We start from the raw sequence: 22,216 nt of genomic DNA on the forward strand, positions 1-22,216 counted from the left end.
TTCACATTTCCCAAACTCCTTTCTAAATGTGGTAAAGGATGGTGTTGCTGGCTTTGATTAGTACTAGTAAGTATTTAGGTCATGTACGTAATTCTGCCTGAAAGAAAGCTGAATATTTCCAATGAGTTTTTAAAAGGTAACTAAGAATGGATTAACAGCATCTCTGGAAAAGGCTGCTGAACCCATGACAGAGCTGACACACCGAGTGCTGCCAGTCTCCACCCACCCCAAGGAAAGGCCTCAGGGGCAGAGACTCGGTTCTGGGTATCCAGTGGGCAACTACAGCTCAATGGCACAACTGCCACCATCTTATGGTGCATTTTAAAACTAAAAATCAGGGTGCAAAATTTCTTAAACATTAATTCCAAATTCCAAAAGACGTCTAGCAGCACTTTAAACATGAGCTGACTACTCTAGTACTTCACACGTAGTTCAAATAAGATTGTTTTTCACTTAAAAACAAAGCATGCTTTCCACAAAAAAAAATTAATAATAATTAAGAAATTAAAGCTTTCCACATAAATCAACACAAATAAGCAATGCAGAACATCTTACATAAAACAAATCATTAGAAATTTATGAAGAGCAACATCAGATGCTTTGTCTTCATTCATATAAAACAAATGTTTACATTTTGGAAATTAATGTGAAAAACATCAAAGGTCAAGTGAAAATCTTCCGAAAGAATTATCTTACAGATCCTATAGATAATTACATCCCAAATTGTTTAGGTTTGTGTGGCACTTTTACCAAAACGAAGCGATCATAAGACAAAAGTACACAGAAAAATCTCCAGGAAGAAAGTACGACAGTAGATTAGTAGTGATAAAAACAAACCATCACACAGAGGCAGGCTAGTCACATAGCATGGGATGTGCTTTGAGGCAGATATTTATCTATCCCTTCCCATCAACCACAACTTTAGAGTCAGTTGCTACTTCAGAATATGAGCAGTTTCTTAGGCCTACGTCTGACCTCGGGATGGTTACCAGTTGCACAGCCCCACAGTCTGGTTTTACTGCTGGCTGCAGTTAGCTAAATACGCTTTGGCTGCCTCGCTTTTCACGCACCCCTTGCTCACTCATTCATTATTTTCTAGACACTACATTTTCACAGAAAAAAAACAAATGACTATATGAAAGGTTTATTGGATTAAACATCTAGTGGAAAATATCCTATTTATTTTCATTAAATAAACCTCATCCTTCAGCAGCATGAAAAACTGTATTAGACTCATGTGCACCCACATTCTGAAATGGATTAACTTAGTTACTGTTTATGTGGTTATATTTCAACTACATGTTTGTAGCATCCTTTCAGAGTACCGCAAAGGAACAAAAGACCTGAGAAAAAATAATCCGATTTTGTCACTTCAAACAGAGCCTGAATTTCTCTTCCCTGAGGATTACTCCAGATCCTCATCTGATCTGTCAGGACCGATTTTATGCTGCTCTTAAGGGACAGGGATGGGAGCTGCTAGTGGGGCTGCGGAGCTGTGACAGGGACCCTGTGCTCGTCCCACCAGTCAGAGTCCAAGGAGACCCCACACCCTACCTACCCAGAAGCACCGCTGCTGACGAGAAAAATGTGTCACTTCATCCTCACATAGTTACAGCATACGTACACAAATGCTTGTTAAATCAGTAATCCTGCAGATAGTCAAAATTACTGTTTCCACATGAGCACAAATGCTCTTCAACTGTGATTTTTAAAAATAAAGAAAAATCCTTTATTTTGATATTTCACACCTTCTAGCCCTTAATAAAAAGCAAAATATTAAAATAAAAATATTAGTGTGGATTATACTAAACAAAAAAATCACAGGATAAAAACAATACTTCCTAATTCCTATCAATTAATAAAATCTCTTTGATTCTGGGGAATTCAAAGATGAGTTAAATATACAGTTTCTTTACTATTATTCATCTAAAAAACCAGAGTTCAGACACTATTTACTCCAGAAAAGATAGAATGTACAATCTTGGTATTTCTCTTGAGTACAGATTTGTTTTTTAAAATATATACATCTATTTTTATTTTATGTGTATAAGTGTTTTGCCTGGATGTGTGGATGTGTACATCAAATGTGCCTGGTGCCCAAGGAGGTCAGAAGAGAGCAATGACTTCCCTGAAACTGGAATTACAGACAGTTGTGAGCTACCAGGTGAAGTGCAGCCAGTGCTCTTAAGTGCTCAGCCATCTCTGCAGCTCTCTGATGACAGCTTTCTCCCAGCTTGAATCACTCACATTACAGAATGATGTTTATGCACAAGGAAACTATGGCCAAAGCATGAGACGTTCTTAGTCTCCTCAAACAGCTGGCTAAGTAAGATTGGAGCTTTCTTGGCTCCAGAGAACTTAACTTGGAATATTTTCCAATAATAAATACTTCTGTGGCCCATCTAACTAAGTTCCACCTACTTCATTCAGAACTAAATCCATTGCCTCCTGACTCTTCATATCACTCATGGGCAGAATGTCAAAGACTGTCTAGGGTTTGACAATTCAATTGAACTTGAAGAATCCTTCACTTGGTAAATTCAAGAAATGCTGCTAAGGAAGGAATGTCTTTTGAAAATAAATTAATAGAAATTATTAAATAAAAATTAGTAGCCCTTTTGAAAAATGTGTGGGGTTTTTTTAACTTTTTCACCTATGGAGATACCATAGCAAAGTTAAACTGGATTCCTACATTTACAGAAAAGAGAGGCACTAAAGAAAAAGCATATATAGACAGGGTATGGTAGTGTACACTTTTTAATGCATTCGAAAAGTCAGGGTGCAAGCAAGTCTGTAAGGATTTTCATAATTAGTGATTGATGTGGGAGGGTCCAGTCCATTGTGGATGGTGGCACCCCTGAGGGGTAGTCCTAGGTTTTATGAAAGTAGGCTAAGCAAACCAAGGGGAATGAATCAGTAAACAGCATCCCGCCATGGCCTCTACATCAGCTCCTGCCTCCAGGTCCCTCCCTGACTTCTTTCAGTGATGGACTATGATGTGGAAGTATAGGCCAAATAAACCCTTTCCTCCCCAACTTGCTTTTGGTGATGGTATTACATAGCAATAGTACCACTAACTAGGAAAGAGGTCCTCCATATGAACCTTTATCTTTATTCCTTTAATCTTTAAAGGAATCTAATCATCACTAATGGATGAATTGGGCAAAAGGAAACATCCTAGCCTGGAGAAACAAAATACATGATATCTTGAATAAAAGGAAAGAGGGTATCCTTTCTAAAATGTAAGCAAAATTTAACATACCAAGAATATAATGTAGCAGGGAGACATCCTAAAGAGACTGGACTGGGTTGGCAAGAGGAGAAGTGGCAGCAACCAAAGGAGAAAGAACAGCCAGGTAGAAGGACAGCACAACTCCCAATTTGGGCATCACGGGAAGTGCATTCCCTTGGAGATGAATAAAGAAAACAAAAACTCACAAGTGCTGACAGTCATAGAGAAGTGATGGCTGCAGAACGAGCACCTTTTAAAGGTGCACAGCCATAGTAAGAAGAGCAGGGCAGAGAAAAGAGGCAGACAGAACCTGGGCTACGCACTGGGCAAGAGGTCTGTGTCCAAGAGAAGGAACGAAGCAAGGCTGTACATGCTGAGAGCAGATCAAAGAGATTCTGCTAGACGCCCTTTTCTTAGATAACAGTATGTACCTGTGTGTGCTTACAGGAACCAATGACCTAATGAAAATCCAAGAGAGAAGAGACCCAAGGTCACTAACAAGGCAGGAGTGGGGTCCTGATCAAGACAATGGCCTGGAGCTTAAGCAGGAGCAGAAATGTCTTCCGTCCTCACAGAAAAAGGATGCGGGTAAGCATGGTTCTGAGAGAATCTGAGGAATTGGTGTGGAGGGTTGTATAAAACCTGCTGCTTCCGCCCCTCACTCTCATGCTATAGGAAGCTCTCTGAAGTCAGATGAACAAGGAAGCATGAATCCACTGTTCAGGTAATAAGTATTCAGTGTAGATAATGGTTTATTCTTGCATGAAACACCAACAAAGTGGGATTCCCATCATAGTCCAACAGCCAATGTGAGAAGGACATCTGGTAGATTCAGTCAACACTAGGTTTCTGTCAGCCACAACTGATGAAAAGAGAACGTAAATGTATGAGTAATTATTAACTATAAATTAATCATCCCATACTAGCTTTAAAAGTGAAATATTCAGTAAAATCCATCCATATTGTATATTATTACCAAAACATACAAATAAATTTGAAAAGGTGTCTTTTCAGACCAATGACTATTTAAAAATTGCAAACATAGAAGATAAGTAATGGAAGCATATGTGAAATGACAAGGTGGGGTGCCGGTAACGTGAACCCTTCCGTCACCCTCAGCGAGGGGACTGAAATCCAGCAGCTCAGTCCATCTTCCCCACTCTGAGTTAAAATGAAGAGCAGCCTCATCTGCCTACCTACATGTATCACATAAATATCCTTTATGTGCAAGGAAGACATATTTCAAAGCATATAATTAGATAACCAAAGTTAAAATTATAAATTCAGTCATATCTGCAAAATATGTTTCAAATTCATAATCATTGCAATTTTATATCCAACCTGATGGCAAAGGATTTAAAAACACTTCCTATACAGTTATTTAGGTCCTTGTTGAAGCCAGAGGCCAGAACAATCAATATCTTACATTTTTCCAGCATGCACCACAGCAAAGCATAACTTACAGCACTGATGAGGAGCTAGCAGTCATTCTGATAGGTTAGTAATGCAACTGTGTGATTCACACACCACACACACACTCAAAAAAAAAGGATTATGAACTTTATAATATCACACATTTTAAGAACATAACCAATATTGGAAAAAAGAAATTGATTTCTAAAAATTCAAATTAGAGAATATTCAATCTTAACAAAACACATAGTCAGATGTTTGTACAAATTATTTAAGTTAACACATGAGGTGACAGAGAAGCCACTTACCAATGTGTTGTGTCTGAGCATAACACAATGAATACATCCATTGAGATTCACAGGTGCCCAGTAAACAGGCAAAAATATTATGAGAATTAAAATTCATATTTCAAAATATATCATTAATACAAACTTTCATTAACTTCTTAAAGATCTAGTGAGCAGTTCTCTCAACATCAGTGTGCATCAGAAGTGTCATGAAAGCTCTTCTTACAAGCCAGGTTGCTGGATCTCACACACAGAGAACCTCTAATCCAGCACACGTGGGTCCAACAAGCCCCATATGCTGCTGTCCCTGCTCATCCTCTAAGGACCACACCTAAAGAACTAACAACAGACCACATCCAGCTCACAAAGACTAGCATTGAGGAATTTAATATTTGTTAGCTATAGATACTCTAGGCTGTGTTAGTACTTTGGAATCCCCTTTCTTTTTAAAGAATGAATTATGTGTGTCTATGATGTGTATATATGAGTGTATACAAACACATGCACACAAAGGCCAGAAGATGGCGTCAGATCCTGCAAAGCTAGAGTTACTGATGTTTGCAGAATTCCCAGCTTGTTATTTGTTACGAAAGTGCTGAAGTTCAAACTCCAATGGGGAAGAGACAGAAATCTTTAATAAATGAATAGATAGATAGATAGATAGATAGATAGATAGATAGATAGATAGATAGATAGATAGATAGATAAGAAAAAAAAACTCCAACACTCCTGATTAGGCAACAGGCACTCTTAGTCCCACAGCTGTCTGTCTAGCCCCTAGAGAACCCTTTAGTATGTGCAGATACACCATACACATGTGTCTTCACAGAGCTAGGAAAATCACCATCAATCACAAGTAGATCAGGCGATGGTTCAGTAAGAAAAACACTACCAAATGTTTGGAAAAGTCTATCATCATAATAAATACTAACATCATAATTCTATTTCCAGGCCCCAGTGAAAAGAATCCCATCAAAATTGTTGAATTGTTTAATGGTATTTGGGGTTATATCGTTTTAGCAGCAACCACGGAGGACTACAATCTTACAGCTATGCATCTACACACATATGCTAACAATCCCTCTATCCCTAATGTATATGTACATGTACAGGTATTCCACTAGAGCAGTGGTTCTCAACCTAATATAGTTCCTCATGTTGTAGTGACCCCCCAGCCATGAAATTATTTTTATTTCTACTTCACAGCTGTAATTTTGCTACTATTATGTATTTTAATGTAAATATCTGTATTTTCTGGGGGTCTTAGATGACCCCTGTGAAAGGGTTGTTCAACAGTTGCCCCCAAAGGGGTCATGACCCACAGGTTGAGAACTGCTGATCTAGATACTCAAGAGGATCTTTTTGTACCTCACACTCTCAGTTATGTGAGAAAATACTTTTTGCTGTGTTTTCTTATGATGATTTATTTCATGCAACTTAAATGAATAGCTCTATTTCAATAACCTATAGGATAAATGAACAGAGAAGATAACTGTAGACATGAAAAACTGCACTCTTTATTCATATTTTCAAGAAAAGTTCATGCTCTATGGACAGAGTTTTGTGAAGGAAAGAGTCTTTTTCCTCATGCAGCCTTAGAGTTGTGTGTCCTTTGTCTCTGCAGTCAGACACTATTGCAAGGAGGACTAGAGTGCAGGTGTCTCTGCAGTCAGACACTATTGCAAGGAGGACTAGAGTGCAGGTGTCTCTGCAGTCAGACACTATTGCAAGGAGGACTAGAGTGCAGGTGTCTCTGCAGTCAGACACTATTGCAAGGAGGACTAGAGTGCAGGTGTCTCTGCAGTCAGACACTATTGCAAGGAGGACTAGAGTGCAGGTGTCTCTGCTTCCACTGCTGCCCTGCTGCACTCTACAAAACACAGCTCTCTGCTCGCTCACAGGCTGTGGCTTAAAATACACTCACAAGGTGGGATTACTTTATTTTTGCCTATGAGAAGATATTTTGAACAAATCAATTCTTAAATTATTAATGCAGTGAAAAAGTCTAAACTCTACAGTGTCCTATAGAGAGTACCTGAATGTAAAGAAACCTAGAAAAGGATATTAATTACTAAATACTCAAACACTATTTCACTATCATTAATATAATTCATCGCTTAATAGTATATGTTTAAATCATATATATATATATGATTTGAAGAGAAATTAAAGCCTTGTTTTAGTATGTTTCATACAGCCACTTGTAAAAACAGGCACACTTGTATTTATCACTTTACATACCTAATATAAATATTTTAGAGCAATTTTAAAACGTGTTCAATTTTTCACTGTCTTAAAAATGTACATGAGCAATTGTCACAAGAAGTCTAGTTCAATCTGATGACCTATTCTAAACAGTCACATTGATAACCAATCTACTTCTGTAAAATATTTTGGGTGGTTTTGAAAACTCCAACCATACAAACCAAAGTTTATTTTTTTTCTAAATGTTTCTTCTAGAATGATCTAAAATTAGTATCGCAGTTCGAAATGGGGATGCTCTTTTTGCTTATATATTAGCAAATTCCAACTGGTCAAAGGAAAGAGGACTTCAAAGAATCTTAAGAAAATATAATCCACCATATAACATATTAGCTACATCATTTTGCTTCCTCCATTCTTTTTAAACAAGCCCTATTATGATAAAATGAGACCCTTCATCAATCACCTGATAGAGTAATTCCAAACTTAACCAAACAGGGCTAATGGGTGAGAATTGAATTGAAAACACCTTGACAAAGAAAGCAATTTCTTTTCTTCGCACTCCTCTGAAGCTGTGGGTGATCATGGTAATCGAACCATCAACAGTGAGGGGCCATCTGTCCCAAGGGCCCTTCAGGAGGTTTTTTTTTTTTTAACCAACAAACAAAAAGGAAAAGAAATGCTGTACCACAGATGTTCAGTCTTGATTAATCTATGACAAGAAGCTTACAACCGAGAATCAATGTTTTGACGTTTTTCAGATACCAATCATTAAAAGCCAACACAAAAGTTTTTATAAGAACACAGAAGAAAAGGTGAAAGATGCTTTGCGTTATGACCCGGACAGCCGCAGCTAACAGTACAGCAAGGCCTTATCACCTACCTTCCTGACTTCCTCAAAGGTGAGAAGCAACACTTTAAGTTAGAGCGTTAGTTCTTTGTGATTCTTTGTACACAATATGACGTTAAAGAATACATTTTATTAACAATATTGAGTATACCTAATTCTCTGAACTAGTGAGAAGAAATAACTTGATCATTCAGAAATACAAACTTAACCTATCATAAGGCACTTTCATTTTATTCATAATTATTTTAAATGTTAATATTACACCAAAATATTATGAGTTGAAGCACAACCTTGGTCAAAGGCTTTCATATTTAACACCAAGGTTACAAAGTATAACACACTCTCACACTATTAGACATAACAGAGTTTAGTCATTATAAAATAAGCAAAAGTTTGTGATTAGAATAATTAATTATAAAAATGAATTCTAAAGTTGTCAATATGAAAATATGTTTAATATGCAGAGAATAATTAGGGTAGAAACTGCACCCATAATAAAATATTACCAAATTAAACACACTGTGCATTTTTGTCTAGAATACTTTCAAGTTAGAATCACACTAAATGGGGAATCACTTTAACAGTGAGATTCAATAACAAAGTTACTCTAAATTAATTAATTTTTCACATCCTTTATCTTTGTATTTGTCAAGCCTGGGCCTATGCTCTGTGACCTCAGGCACATGGCAGATTCAGGAACAAATGCCTCTGGAAAAAGTCAATTTAGATCTTGCCAAATGCCACACCTCATCAAAGGCTTAAGATACTAAAATAATTGAAACATCATGTATAATAAATACAGGATCAGTTTCTATACAATAAGGATAATTCAAAACAAAATATATGCAAACAGTAAGGTTTTTTTTGGAAAGGGGAGCTTTAAAAATCAGAACTTTAAGAAATATGACCTCAATAACTAGACAGCAAACTGGGCTGGCACAATGACTCTGGGGAAAAGAGACAGCCACCAAGACTAACAACCTACATTTTAAACACCCACATTGTAGAAAGAGGAAACTATCTCAAACAAGCTGTCCTCTTACCTCTGCACATGTGTGATGGATGTATACACACACACACACACACACACACACAAGGCAGGCAGGGGGACTAAACAGATCACATGTATGTATGTATGTATGTATGTATGTTTATGTATGTATGTTTGTGTATGTATGTTTATGTATGCATGTATGCATGTATGTATGTATGTAGAAGAGAGATACAGTGAACCAAAACAGACATCAATGAGAGCAAAGTTAGACGAGCACTGGGAGGTGAAAGGCAGAAACAGAAGAGGAGGAGAGAGAGAAAGGGATAAGAAGGAGGGGATAGAGGGAGGGGGGAAGGGAAGAAAGGTAGGGATAAGAGTATGGAGGGGAAGGAAGAGAAAGACTGAGAGGAAGAAGGACAGGAGGAAGGGGTTATGTTAACTGTCCTAGTCAGCACTGTCGCTGTGATAAAACACTGACTAGAAGCAACTTGGAGAGGAAAAGGTTTATTAAGTCTTCTAGGTTATTGTCCATCATTATGAAAATCCAGGGCAGAGCTAAAGAAAGGAACTTGGAGACAGGAACAAAAGCAAAGATGCTAGAGGAACAAACAATGAGGACTAGTTTGTGTGTTCTGGCTTGCTCAGTTACTTTCTTATACATCACAGACCCAAATGGCCAGGAGTAGCTCTGTTCACAATGGGCTGGGCCCCAGCCCTCCCACATCAATCAGTAATCGGGGAAAATACCTCCTACACACACACACAAGAGTTAGATGGAGGTGATCTCTCACGAGGTGGCTCTAGTTTGAGTAAAGATGACAAAAGGGAGCCAGCACAGTGACAAATCCACTTCAAAGTCTAAAGGACTAGACCAAAAGAGAGGGATGTGTACAATGGAAAGGAAGAAAATAATATGAGAAGGATTAAAGATTACCAAAACTAATGAGAGACACAATATTCAGAGTGAGGAACCACAAAAGAGTCAAGTAGGATTTCCAGAAACAGCGGAGACATCACAATGAAATTAAAACATAAAAAGCTACTTCCAAAATCTTCCTAGAAAAGAAAAAAAAAAGATTTTATTTATAGGTCTCACAGCATACTTCTTAACAGCAGCAATGAAGGACAAAAAAAATTGGAGTAAAATGTTCAAAAGCTCTAAGAAAGCATGTTAGTTGTACAAAAATTATATGAACAGGAATATAGCCAAAATATACTTTCAGAACAACTGAAAGGAATAAGCATTGCTAAAAGATATAAGCAAAGGCCAACAATATGGTAGGACACAGAAGCAATTTGCACAAATGAAGAGTTTTCTATGTACCAACAACACACTACCATTCACAATAGCCTCAAAGAATCTCGAGGAATAAACCTAGCCAAGAATGTGAAATACCTCTACAATGAAAATGTCGAACTTCTCAAGAAAGAAACCAGATCATGGAAAGGTATCCCATGCTCACAGGTTGAGAGAAGTAACGTTATGAAAATGACCTTTTTTACCAAAAGCCTTTTACAGATTCAATGCAATCTCTATCAAAGTCCAAATGCACATCTCATTCATCACAGAAATAGAAAAACTGATCCTAAAATTTCTTTTTTTCTTTTTCTTTTTTTTTTTTCTTTTTTTTTTTTTTTGGATTTTCGAGATAGGTTTATCCGTAGATTTTGGTTCCTGTCCTGGAACTAGCTCTTGTAGACCAGGCTGGCCTCGAGCTCACAGAGATCCACCTGCCTCTGCCTCCCAAGTGCTGGGATTAAAGGCGTGCACCACCACCGCCCGGCCCTAAAATTTATATGCAACCACAAAAGACCCCAGAGAGTCAAACAATTCTGAGCAAAAAGAACAATGCTGGAGGTATTACCATGCATATCTTAAGATATATTACAGAGGCATAATAAAAAAGAATATGGTACTGGCACAAATGGAAATGCAGACCAATGAACAAAATCAAAGACCCAAACTGAGTACACACAACTTTAGCCATTAAATATGGACAAAAAAATGAAAAAGTATTTACAACAAATGTTCCTGAGAAAACTCGATATCCACATACAGAAAAAATGAAATTAGACCCTTATCTATCACCATGCACAAAACCTAACTCCAATTTCCATATGTTGAAAAGAGAAGTTTCCTTGAAGAAGAAAGTTTGTAAGAGCCAGAGATAGTGCATGGCTCCGAGGAAACAGTGTCTTCCAGGCACAACAGAACTGCTGCACATAAGAAACCAAGACTGTGACATCATGCAAAATACCTTCATAACTTCAAGCCAGTTCACTGTGGAGAAGGGAAAGCAGGCACAAAGCCCCACCCCAAAAAACTATTTATAATCGATACCTGCTAGGATGGGAAAGCCAGTTTTCCCCACTGACGTGACAGTGAATAATATACATCAACCACACTCCAGGAGCAGATGGCCAACACAAAAGGGACTCCGTGTTTTTGTGTGTGCTATTGTTCTTGTTATAGTTTACTGTGTTTTGTTTGTTTTCTTGGGCTTTAATTATTGTTATTTTAGAAAGAAACAAGACTTTGAGTGGGTAAGGAGGTAGGGAAGATATGGGTGAAGTTGAGGGAGGGGAAGGAAAATGGTCAAAATATGTTGCATAGAATTTTTTTAAAAATTAATAAGTAGTGTCATCTCTCAATCCTCATTATAGATGCTTCTTTTTACAGTAGATGGCAATTAGCACAGAAAACCACAACTGGCCAAGCTGCAGAGAACAAGAGTCTGTGGAGTGCTCAGCCCTAAACGTAACATTCATATCACGGCCCCTCCTCCCAAGGCTCAGGGATAATGGCAGAAGAGAAAACTGAAGACCTTAGGTGTCTACAAGGAAACAGTGTTCTCCAGACACAACAGAGCACATAGGAACTCCTGGCAACTGTGACAGCACGCAGAAGACCTGGGAAGCCTCAGGCAAGTCAAATCCAGCAGCAGACCACACATCCAAAAGTGCATGGGCAGCAGGAACTGTGCTTGATGGTTTAAAAATCTAAAAGAAGTCCCAAAGGTGGGTAGGTAGGGAAGAGGGTGTGGATCTCAGAAGAGTCGGGATGATAATAAGAAAAACGCACTGTATGAAACTTTCATAGAACCAATTTCTAAACTGAGGAAAAGATAACTTTGGGGAAACACCTTCCTAGAGGGTGTTCAGAATTGTCTTGAACTGAAGGTAGGTATATATCTTTAACCTTTGAGGTCAGCATTATGACTAGTAAGCATAATGCTAATACTTACAACAGAAGTGGGAAAAAAACCTAATAGTCTGAATGCTTACTAATAATTAAGTCCTAGGACAATTTTTATCCATTTCCTTAAAACATAATTATTAGTTATTGGGGTTATAATTTAGGAGTCAATTGTGCACTCAAATAGACAACAGCCACTGGCCTGGAGGCAACTGGACCGGTTCTACCAATTCCAGGAGGACATCATGTTTAGGAGGTCAACTGACCGTGTAGGATGAACAGATAATCAGTCATCATTGGAGACGTTTGTCAGGCTCCATTCCACTGAAGCAGGCATGTCTGCATAGCTTCCCACATACAGAGGGACTGCTCCAGGTCTGCCAACCTCCCTCCTAATGGTCCACTCAACATGACAATACAGCTAAATCTCTCCTGTAAGAACGCAGTCTTTTGTTTCTCTGCCTAAAATGGCAAAATGAAGAATGAGTTACTTCCCATGGGTAATTTAAACAAACATAGCATTCTACAGCTATTCCCTCACCAATCATTTCCTATATGCAATGCAGTGTTCTCAGCTCTTGTCCGAAGAACTACCTAAAAGAGTTCACTTTTAAAATTGGCTCCAGTGCATACATTAGTAGGCACAAGGTTTTTAGTTTTTCTAAAACTTTCTTCTCCAAGTAAGTTTTGGTTGTTTTCTGTTTTTGTTTTGTTGTTGTTGCTGTTGTTTTAATTTCCAAAATGATCCCTTGACTCCCGTGCACACATTGTTAGGCATCTGTAATTTTTTTTAATTTCCCCAAAATGAGAGTTTGCACTTCATCACTGCCATAATCTTTCTGTAAAGAAAATTTCTCAAGGCTGGAGAGAGAGTTCTCTCTAGAGCAATTGTTGCCTTTGAGAGACTCCAGGTTCCGTTCCCAGAACCCACATACCATCTGTAACTCCAGTTCCAGGGGATACAACACCTGTCCTCCGTGGACATCAGGCACATACATGTTGCAATTACAAGTACACAATCAAACATTCATTGACATAAAATGAATCTAAAAATAATGTTTTAAAGAAAGGAAAATATGTTCTCAAACCTTTTGAGAACCACATCCTCTTCATATTTCAAGTACTTACTGACACTGATACTCAAAATCGAAGTGATACAGATAATACTGGTGCCACACTCCACGAGTTTCAGAATGGAGAGAAAGCATTTGGGCTTTCCACTGTTCTGGTTAGCAAATGTCTAGTCTATGCAGATAGGCAAAAATGTGAAAATCTCCCAAATCAGAAACACTTCTAGCCCCACAGAAAGCAGAATGCTTCCACAGACGCTCTGTGCACAAGCAAGCATCTTCATCCCGACGTCTGCCCCACTTTAGAACTCAGGCGCCTCTTAGTATCTGAAACTGCATCACGATCATCTCACTTGAGGAATGGAAGCGGGCACCAAAACCTGTAAGCCCAGAATCAGCTTTACTATGCCTTCCTGCCTTCTGTATCCTCTGTATCTAATCAGCTCCTAATCACATTAGTCCTCTTTGGAAACACAGCTCCCGTCCATGCCTCCTCTTCTGTCTCATCCCACTCTAAAGCCATATTAGTTGACGAGTCTTCCGGACACTTGGCTCCGCTCACCCAGCTGCAATGAAGTCAATCTTACGAGGATAATATGGTCTCCAAAGAAAAAATATTCAGAGGCTCCCTACTGCTGACCTGAACAAAAGATCCTTAAGGACCGAGTCATTGATGACTCAATAAGATATTCAATTTTTAACAATAAATAGATCCATATATTAAGACCAATTAATTGGGGCAAGACTCTACACTTCCTGATTCCATTCTTCCTATCTAAAAGTATTTTCACCACACTCCAATAAAATGTCTTATCTTTCATACATTATTCCCAATTCTGAGGATTTATTTATACTCCTACAGACAGTGAAACCCTTTCTGGAAATGCTATGTTCCTTTTTGCACATTTCCCTGAGTTCTATCATTACTCTGGACTTAGGCCATGAGGCCTTCCCAAGCCCTAAACGGCAACCTGTTTCATTTGCAGGCATGTCCAGCCAATTTAAAATACTATACTGCTTTATACAGCTAAAATATTTCACCTCATAACTAAACGTCCTGAAGACAAAAAACATGTTTTATATTCCAAATGTTTGCTTCATAAGAGTAACCTTTTCGGTTACTTAATTGAAGGTTTTCTTTCTCATTCTCTTTTCAATGGATTTATATAATTCCTCCATAAATATCTATTTATTTAACAAAAATTTCATCATTTTATTTGGATAATACTCAGACTGATCTAACATAAAATCTGACTATGATTTAAATGGAATCAAGAATAGTGGTATGCTGAGTGGTTTCTATCATCTCAACACCAATTTAGACATCTCTAGGAAGACAAACTCAGCTGAGAATATCACTATCAGAATGACTGTAGACAAGTCTGGAGGGCATTTTCTTGATTAATGATTGATGTGGGATGTGCCTCCTCTGAGCAGGTGGTACTGAGGCATAAAAGAAAGCAAACTGATCAGGCCATCAGGAGAAAGACAGTCAACAGCACTCCCCCAGAGCTTCAGTTCCGGCCTCAAGGTACTGCCCTGCTTCCTTTAAATGATGAACTGGAATGGGGAAAAGCAAGCCAAATAAACATGTATTGTCGTTGGCTGTGGATGTATATAGCAGTGATAAACAGGTGGGTAGCAGAGAGAATGTTTGCATATCTTCAGAGCATTATCTAAAGGTAACAAGCACATCAGCGAGGGAAAGCCATGTGACCAATCGAGAAGGCACCACACTTCATGAAAGAAATGGGAAATAAATAGTACCTAGAAAGAAAATGTCCCTTGAACTTGTCCCAAAGTGTTTTAGTTAGCCTTGCAACATATATCATAGTAGGATCAGAATCAACTGTAAGATCTTGATTATTACTGAGGTCACCAAAGAGCTTTACTCAGTGTAAAATAGAACAAATGTGTATCATGCTAAAATTTAAAACTTATAAATTAGCAAAATAGAAATAAAAAAAGAAAGAAAGAAAAAAGAAAACCCAAACATACATTTTATTGCACCAGTTCCCATGCTGTACTGTTTAACGCTCTGGACTCTGAATCCAGCAATCCGAGTTCATATCTCGGTGGAACCGTTCCTGGAGGAAGAAACCTGGTCAGTCATCCTCATCAACTCAGACCATGGAACCCAATATAAATGGGCTGCCCATGCGTGTTTCAGCATTGCTGCGGCATGTTTCTTTTCATGTTTCAAACATTTTACTAATCATCAAAGTAATAACGTTATGAGAAAGAGTCTCTAAAAGAATGAAAGTACAAAACAATAATGTTTCAGCATCATTATAAAAATAGTTTTGACCTCAAGAACTGAAGAACTGTACCTCACAGCACCTATACGATGCACTTTGAGAAGCCCAGAGGATGTAAGATTCCCCTGAAACTCAAGTTGTAGATGCTGAGTCTCCATCAAGTGGTTCCCAACCTGTGTCCTCTGCAAAACCAGTGAGTGGCTCTTAATCAATTAGCCACCTCTCCAACCCTAATAATTTACTACAAAAATATATTCCTTCACCAGGTAGTGGTAGCACAGGCCTTAAACCCCAGCAATCAGGAGGCAGAGGAAGGCAGAGCTCTGTAAGCTCAAGGTCAGCCTGGTCTACAAAGTGAGTTTCAGGACAGCCTGCACTACACAGAGAAACCCTGTCTTGAAAAAACATAGAGATTGATAGATCGATAGATGATAGAGATGAGAAAATACAGATACATATATTTTATAGGTAGAAAAGGTAAATGGCCTATTTCAAGGTTAAATATATTTAGATTATTTTGTAAATGTTCCAACATGTTTGGATAATGTGAATGAGTGGAGTAAATCTACAAAAAATGCAAAAACGTGGCAGAAGACAGAGCCCATGCAATTTCTCAAAGCAACAGGTATTATATATTCTACTCAAATAAACTGTGGGTTTATTCTTGGAAAAAATAAATAGAAGGAAGACATTTTTATTTGAGTATTTTTATTATATTTCCGTTTTGTGTGTGTGTGTGTGTGTGTACGTGCATGCTGGCATATGTACAAGGACAAGTGCCTTCAAAGTTCAAAAGAGAGTATCAGCTCCTGGCACTGGAGTTACAGTCTACTCTGAGCCACCCACCACAGTTGCTGCAAACCAGTCTGGTCCTCTGCAAGAGCTGGAGGGACTCCACAGTTGAGTCATCTTTCTAACCATGAAAACATTCTTTAAGATTAGCCAAAAAGGAACTAGAAAGACTGCAGCCGTTACAAGCTTTGGCTATTTGCAGAAGACCTAAGTTAAGTTCCTTACACCAGCGTGGCTACGTGCAACCATCTGTAATTTCAGTTCCAGGGGATCTGACACCTATTTTTATTCTTTCAGCCTCCTCAAGTACCAGTCATGCACCAAGTACACATACACACATGCAGACAAAATACTCACATAAAATAAAAATAAATATTTTTAAAACTTAATCAAAAAAGAACCAACCACATATTTGATTTTTTTGTAATCTGTTCTAATGGCTTTTAGAATCAAAATAAGGAGAATGCCTACAATTCTTGCTGATTCTATGGTTATACTTTAAAATTAAATGAACAGGTGTTAATGCGCATGCTTATAACCCTAGCACCTGTGAGACTGATACAGGAGGGCTGCTGCAAGTCCATATCTACCCAAATACATAAAGTATTCCATCAGGTCAGCATGAAATACACAATTAAATTCTCTCTTAAAACCTCAGAAAAAAAATATATAACAGATGATAACAAACCATTTTCTTTCAACTTAATATTCTTAAAGTTAGAAACAAGTTGTTTAATTATAGATGCTATATATGTATTTCAGTTACTTGACAATTTGAGAAGTCTTAATTTAATAGACCTTTATATTTATGAAAATAAAATATCTCCAAAAAGATTAGAATTGACTACCCTTAAAGGAGCATACTGCTCTCACAAATGGTAGTGATCGTATACAGTAACACTGTGTGGTGGCTGGAATAAGAATGGTCACCACAGGCTCATATATTTGACTGTTTGGTCATTAGAAAATGGTACTACTCAACGGGGATTATGAGGTGTGGCCTTGTTGGAGGAAGTGAGTCACGAAAAGTGGGCTTTGGGTTTCAAACACTCAAGCTAGGCTCACTGTCTCTCACTTCCTGCTGCCTGCAGATCCAGATGGAGGACTCTCAGCTGCATCTCCAGCATCATGTCTGCCTGTGTGCCACCGTGATGACAATGAACTAGTTAAGCAAACCCCACTTGAATGTTTTCCTTTATAAGAGCTTCCATGGTCATAGTGTCTCTTCACAACAACAGACCACTATGACACCTGACGGTTCAATGGAATGGGCAATTAATATCTCACAGAACACTGGCCACTGGGGAGTCTGAGAAATAGCAAATTCTACTTTATTCAATGGACTTCCTCAGGGTGGTCACAGCCAAAGGATAAACTGATTAATAAAAGAATCAGAATGAGGAGAATCTGTCATTTGGAGCACTCATTAAAAACAAGCAAGTAAACTAAAAATCATGGAAGAACATGATACAAAGAGAAAATTCACTGAGATGGAATTTTAAAAATCCTTCAACTCAGTTGTTTGCTGATTTTTCTCCACAAAAGTGAGCAATAAGCTGCTATTTGAGCAAGATGTTCTAAAGAAGTGAAATTATGAAGGAGAAACCATTTAAAGTTTAACATTTTAGGTCCTGTTTAATTATACCCTCAAAGAACTCCTTAAGAATTCACAGCATGGTAGGCAGAAGGCTGAGATCCAAAGTCTGACTCCATCTGCACACATCACACTCTACTTCAGCAGCAGCAGCGTGGGATCGTTCTCATGTGACTTCATCACTTGGCCTTGATTTCCATCTTATAAAGAACTTGCGAAAAATAGCGCCCTCCTTAAAGGATGTAGGATGAGTAGGGAGGGCAAGTATGAGTACATGCAGTGCTCAGAACAGTCCCCAACACCAAACATGTCTGGTAACCATGTTCACCATCATTAGCAGGTGTAGTAGGAGACAGCTTGTTGGTTCCCAGCAGCTCAGGCCCGAAATAACCACACAGAAACTATATTAATTAAATCATTGCTTGGTATATTAGCTCTAGCTTCTTAATGGCTAACTCTTAAATCTAATTTAACCCATTTCTAGTAATCTGTGTATTGCCATATGGCTGTGTCTTACCAGGTAAAGTTCCATCTGGTTTCATAAATGTTTACATGGCTTCTCTCTAAACTCCACCTTGCTTCTTCCAGCATTCAGTTTAGTTTTCCCTGCCTACCTCTATTCTTTTGCCCTACCACAGGTCAAGACAGTTTCTTTATTTTTTTTATTTTTTATTTATTTATTAAAGATTTCTGTCTCTTCCCCGCCACCGCCTCCCATTTCCCTCCCCCTCCCCCAATCAAGTCCTCCTCCCTCTTCAGCCCAAAGAGCAATCAGGGTTCCCTGCCCTGTGGGAAGTCCAAGGACCACACACCTCCATCCAGATCTAGTAAGGTGAGCATCCAAACTGCCTAGGCTTATTAACCAATGGTATTCAAGCATACAGAGGGGAATCCCACATCAAGCAGGCACTTTTACAAGCCAAGAAGAATTATGATAAGATATAAGTACACTAACCTGACCATGATGAATGGAAAACAATGCATTGACCAAAATGATAGGGCCTACCAGTTCCATCTCTGCACACATACACTCTTCCCCTTACCAAGGACCTGACAAAGTCCAACCATTTGTTTTATACAGCACCATACTTTCATATTTGTTTTACATAATAATCCCCTAACAAACTCGGGGTGGGGTTGTGCAGAGAACAACAGATTATAACCCAGGCTAGCCTTGAATTTGGACCTTCCTGCCTCAGTCTCAGTGCTAGATTACAGGTATGTGCCACCAGACCCAGCACCCCTAATGAATCTTTGTATTTACAGCTTTGGGCTCTAATTCAAACTGAGAGCATTACACTGTGGCTTTACTAGTAGTTCCCTAACTTGCCCACTTTAATATCACTCCTTTCCCTTTCTCCTGTATTCACCCTTGTTCATTACTAATAGCCAGCACCATCTCTCTCCTCCTCCCCTCCCCTACAGCCTTTATCTCCTTTGATGGTGCACTGTTAGAATATAATCAAAACTGCTTACAATCTACACCCAGCTATTCTCAGGAGTAATTTACACACTCTGGTGTTGCCAGGCACGGAGCCCAACAGTATGAAGCCTTAATTATTGGCAATACTCCTATCTACGAAGGACCTATATTGTCAGGATAAGAGGAAACAATTAGTTCATATTGGTCTAGTCATATAAACAGGGATTAACATTTAAGTTCTAGCAAATACAACTTACATATAACTACCAATATGCAGAATATTAATATAAGTTCAAAATTAAGTCTCCAGATCCTTCCATGGTAAAGTTACAATTAGTTTCTCCTTTGAACTGTACAATAGTGGTGACCTCTAGGAGACTTTTGTATTAACAGAGTAAATGCCAAAGGGACACAGACCAATTCAGGGGCCTAGTAATATGACCAGATATATTTCTGTGAACACACACCATCACATTAAGCAAGGTACACAATGAAGAAAATGAGTAACAGGGCTTTTCTCCACCACAGCAAGCAGTAAATAAACAGAACCTAACAAAGGTCAGCAATGGGCCTTCTCGGAAAAGAGCCAGAGAATGATTACACTTCCAGCTCTGTGCATCATGCTGCACTCTGCTGCCCACAGTCCTCCAGGTAAGAAGGTCAATGACCGCGTTAGAATACTGAGTCAAAAGTCACACTTGGCGATCTGCATTTCTTACTAGGATTCAAGTGCCCCATCTCTGACAGTCACCCACTTGATCTGCTTTTAGGAGCTCAAGACACAGACCTGCATAAATGTCTCTCCTCCTTCTCTGCCCTACTAACACATTCCTGCTTTCTGCAAGATTTGATGGTCAGGGTTAAACTGCTAAGCCTTCACCTTCCAAGAGACACTTTTCCCTTCCCATAATGGATTTTCACAGTGCACTGCGGTCGGATTAGCTCCTCTCCCAAGAACAAAAGCTATGCCTTTGTCCCTGTTGTTTGGGCATGGAGTCCCTACATCAGAGGAGGCTGCTCTTACTCAACATTCAAGATAATGAAATTGAGAAGCCCTGCAAGTGCCAAGCCTCTCCTTGTCTAGACTCTCATCCAAACAGCTAGCCAAAGAGAAAATCCTGTCAAACACTCATCTGAAAATTAACTAAGGTACCCTGTTGAGAACCTGATGAAGATGTTATTTTACCATAGGGTAAAACTTTCCATTGTTTAACACAGAGATAAGAGAAAAATTTGAGTTCAGGACTTTAACAGTCTCAGTTGCCAATTCCCACATTGGCAACATATTTTCTAACACAGAGAGCCCTAAAACACAGGCTTATTTATGTCATTCCCATGAATTTAAAATTCTGTTAATGAAAGGTGCATTCAAGAATTACAATACATTATCTCTTACTTGCAGTTTTTACAATAGATATTTCTCAACCAATTTTTTATTTCAATATTTATCATTGAAGGGATTATGGCCAAAATGCAGGTCAAAAAAATTGTGTTCTCTTTTTAGATAAATATTAATTAATAAAAGCTGAACAATGGTAAAATAATTAAACAAACATGGGAATTTAATTAAAACTTAGAATTTGAAATGAAATACTGGCAATCCATAATTACAAAAACGATTTATAGATTATTTTTAACTAAGATAAGAACACATTAAACAAATCAGGTCATAGGAGGTAGTAAAAGAAGAATTTATACAAGTATGTCAAATCATAAACGAATTCAGGAATATTTACTATACAGTGAGAAGGACTGCACTTCTTCAAATATGATCATACAAATTACATCCACAGCAATAAACAGTGTTTAAAATTATGTCATGACTGCATCCATAAAAGATACTATTTGAAAGTAGATGTTCTTAATGTGGTTAAATAATCTTTTACCTGATTTCAAAACTGTCAAACACAGTATGTTAATTTAAAAACTAAACTTTATGAAATAATAAGTTCAACTTAAAAGAATGCACATGAATAGTAATTTGTGGATGATATGAATGCAATTAATTATGAATTAAGAATCAAACCATGGCATATACAGTTATATAAACTGACTCCCCAAGTCTTAGGAAAAGAGAAACTTTTACTGTAATTATTTCAGGAGGTAATAAATATCGTAATTAACACAAAAAACAAATGTATTCTTAGGAAATCATCAATGCTTATACACAATGTATGTCTGGCTTTTAGAAGCAAGTCTTCATTTTGGGGTCATATGCAAATCTAAACCTAGAAAAGCATTCAAGTTGAAGAGTACACAACCAAGCGTGCACACAATGGTGGGCAAGAAATATTAAATATTTCACTTCTGCTGCAGGAAAAGAAATCTATAAAAACTGAATATAATGCATAAGAAAGTATTTAACAAAACAAAATTAAATTTGGCTAAGACTATGATCATGAATAATATAGAAGCTAACAAAATCACTGGCTGGAGAGATGACTCAGCAGTTAAGAGCATTGGCTGCTCTTGCGGAAGACCAGGGTTTGATTCCCATCACCCACTGAGTGGCTCACAACAATCTGTAACTCTAACCCCAGGAACTCTGACAAACACAGTATACCTATGGTACACAAACATACACACAGGCAATCACCCATTCAGATTAAACATAATTTTTTTTAAGTTACCAGAAAAATACAACTCTTACAACTATAAAATTGAATGAGTCTATACATACATACATACATATGTATAGCATTAAATATCTTTTCTTTCCATGAATTATCTCACCGACAGAGATGAAGAAAGATAACCAACTGACCTGACATCTGCATCGACACCACTCTAGAATCACTGCTGCATTCCTATCATCTCAGCTACTCGAGACACTGAAGTAGGATCATCACTTGAGTCTAGCAATTTGGAAAACAACACAGCCAAGATTCCATGTCTTTTAAAAAAA

At 38.1% G+C, this 22,216-nt stretch overlaps 1 protein-coding gene across 2 annotated transcripts in view; it reads right to left on the reverse strand.

The window, feature by feature from the left end:
• Dennd1b (DENN domain containing 1B) overlaps positions 1-22,216 on the reverse strand; it is a 210,918-nt gene that overhangs the window by 154,477 nt on the left and 34,225 nt on the right. The window lies entirely within an intron of this gene.

The sequence above is a fragment of the Alexandromys fortis genome, unplaced genomic scaffold (assembly GCF_014885135.2).
Source record: "Alexandromys fortis isolate MF-2015 unplaced genomic scaffold, M_Fortis_MF-2015_v1.1 scaffold_71, whole genome shotgun sequence".
NCBI classification, from domain to species: Eukaryota; Metazoa; Chordata; class Mammalia; order Rodentia; family Cricetidae; genus Alexandromys; species Alexandromys fortis.